Source organism: Homalodisca vitripennis, chromosome 8 (assembly GCF_021130785.1).
Source record: "Homalodisca vitripennis isolate AUS2020 chromosome 8, UT_GWSS_2.1, whole genome shotgun sequence".
NCBI lineage: Eukaryota > Metazoa > Arthropoda > Insecta > Hemiptera > Cicadellidae > Homalodisca > Homalodisca vitripennis.
In genome coordinates, this window is record NC_060214.1 from 24,710,838 (window position 1) to 24,714,113 (window position 3,276).

Here is a 3,276-nt window from a genome sequence, read left to right on the forward strand (position 1 = left end):
AAATAAAGATTGTGTGCATGTAGTTTCTTTTTATGCATCTAGATTGTATTTGGGTCAAATTTATTCACATCAAATTTCTTCAGATTTTGTAGCTTACGTAGGTAATCATTTACATAAATGGTTACATATATTTTATAAAAAGGGAAATTGTTATGTTGAGGATGGGTGTATTACAAATTATGCAATATTTGTAGGTGATACTGAATTTAGTCTTTCTAGATTATTAGATATTAATATATTACGAAGTGTTACAATAGATTTTTTGAGAGTCAATTTTTATGATAATCTTAGAATTATAGATTTTTCAGAACACAATGATTATTGTTATGTATCAATATATAAAAATCTTCCAATAAATAACATCACTTTTCAAAAATTTAACGATTTAATATGGTTACTTAAAGAAAATCAAAATGTAGTTGGTTTTTTAGTTTCAATGAACTGCTACTGTTATTGGTTAAATATGCTTGAGTGATAATATTCAGTTCATATTCATTCTACTTGTTGAACTGAACAGGTAATATGGAGTATTCTTACAGTAAAACTTTTATTGTTACAGGAGATATGAAAGTAGTTGTTAGCGGCTGGCAAAACCAAGTTCAAATTTGTATTGTAAATAAAGATAATAAACATAATTTCGCTTATATGGATCTTGATAAATGGACTGAATTTAAAAAACAAATTAATACTATTGATGGTGAATTTTGGAAGAGATTAAATTACCAATATAGTACTTAAAATATATTATTTTAATTTTTTGTTTTATAGGATGGAGTTTATACTGGACTTTCAAGGATTCAAAAACATTATCAACGATTTTGTCATAAAAGAGCTTGCTCTAATATCAACGGACGAGCAAGTGTACCAACTGCAGTTGTTTCAACCACCGTGTAATTTTAACAATCTCCCTACACATTTACAAAAACAAGTCAACTGGTTAGAGAAACAACATCACGGTTTACAATGGAGTTCTGGTGTTAAACACTATTCTGAATTGAAAGACGTTTTTAAAAATATAAAAATACAAGGTAAAATTTATGTAAAAGGCACTGAAAAAGAAACGTTTACAAAAAAATTGCTATCCGAATTCAATGTTGAAGTAATTAATCTTGAAAATCTCAATTGTCCTAGTTTATGTAATTTAAGAAAACAAATGAATGTAGATATATTGAAACCATGTGTGTTTAGTCATAATTCATCAAATTGCGCATATATAAATGTACATGCAATTTTAAATTGGTGGAAGAATACAAAATATGTTAAGGAAAATTTGGAAAAAATTAATACAGCAATCAAACTTTGTTCCACAATTGGTTACACAAATTTGTCAAAAGATCAATTAGAATATCTACCAAAAGAATATATATTAAATCACATTGTTAACATTGATTGTATTTATGATAAGTTACCAGTTTATTTGAAAAACGACAAGGACATATTAAAATCACTACGTTGTCAAGAGCATTTTTTCCCCAGACTTTGTGAAAATGATGGTCCACAACCGAAAATAAAGGACTGTTACTTTTGTAATTATGGTGAAAATTGTGTATAGTAAATAAATAAATGTGTGTGTGCTTTTGAAAAAAAAATGTTTTCTTTTTATTTACCTTGCACTTATTCTTTATAAATATAAAATAGTGTTATTTACTTTTTCATATCAGCTATGAGTGTAAAAGAGGAAATAGCAAAAGAACTGCACAGACAAGCGCGTAAAAATTTTCCTCGACGATATGTAGAATTGAAGGGATTAAAAGACTTATATCAAGCGGATTTAGTTGAAATGATACCTTATTCTAAATGTAATAAAGGTTATAAATATATAATGACAATGATTAATTGTTTTTCCAAATTTGCAATAGCTGTTCCGTTAAAATCAAAAAGCGCTACTGATGTTGCGCTAGCATTAGACCCGATTTTATCCAAATTTCCAATGAAACATATTCAAACTGATGCGGGAAAAGAATGGTTTAATGTGAAAGTTCAATCTTTATTCAATAAATATAATATCAATCATTATAAATCTTTCTCTGATTTAAAAGCAAGCATCGTAGAACGTTGGAATCGCACATTGAAAAATAAAATGTGGATTTCGTTTAGTGTACAAGGTAACTATTGTTGGCTAAATATTTTACCTAATTTGGTAAAACAATATAATAATACCGTACACCGTACAATAGGAATGAGACCAATTGAAGTTAATAGTAAAAATGAAAGAAAAGTATTAACTAGAATTATAAATGCAAGAAAAACATTTTACCTGAAACAATCATTTAAGGTTGGTGATCGAGTCAGGATAAGCAGAGTTCGTAATATTTTTGCAAAAGGTTATTTACCAAAATGGAGCAATGAAATTTATACAATATGGAAAGTACAATCCACATTTCCTGTTACTTACATTTTGAAAGACGATAGAGGAGAAATAGTACAAGGTGGATTTTATCAACAAGAATTAAGTAAAACTAAATTTAACGATATTTATTTGATAGAAAAGATAATAAGACGTAAAGGTGATAAAGTTTTAGTACGCTGGCTAGGATTCGATGAATCACACGACAGTTGGATTAGTAAAGAAGAGCTGGTAAAATGAAATTTATTAAACAAACTGTTCAGTTACCGATATTAAATTTGGATAAGTTAGTAGAAGGAAATTCTGGTGAAATGCAAAAAAGTAAACGACACGGTGATTTACTACCTGATACAATAAGATGTATAATATGCGGTCCTTCTAACTGCGGTAAAACTAATTTAGTTTTAAACTTATTATTTTCGTCAAAAGGATTATTTTTTTCTAATGTTTATATTTTTTCAAAATCTTTATTTCAACAAAAGTATAAATTTTTACAATGTGTATTGGACAATATAAGTGGAGTAGGATATTTTTCTTTCTCTGATAAAGATGAGGTTCCATTTCCTAGTGAAATTAAACCGTATTCAATTATGATTTTTGACGATGTTATTTGCGATGGACAGAAAAACATAAAAAATTATTTTGCAATGGGACGTCATTGTAAGATTGACACTTTTTATATTTGTCAAACATACAGTTTTATACCAAAACAATTAGTACGAGATAATGCAAACTTGATAATACTATTTAAACAAGATGATAAAAATTTACACCATGTATATAATGATCATGTAAATATAGACATGTCATTTGAACAGTTCAAAGAAATGTGTATCAAAGTATGGAATCGAGGGAAAAATAAATTTGTAGTGATTGACAAAGATAGAAGTTTAAATAATGGACGTTATCGTTCGGGTTTTGATATTTTT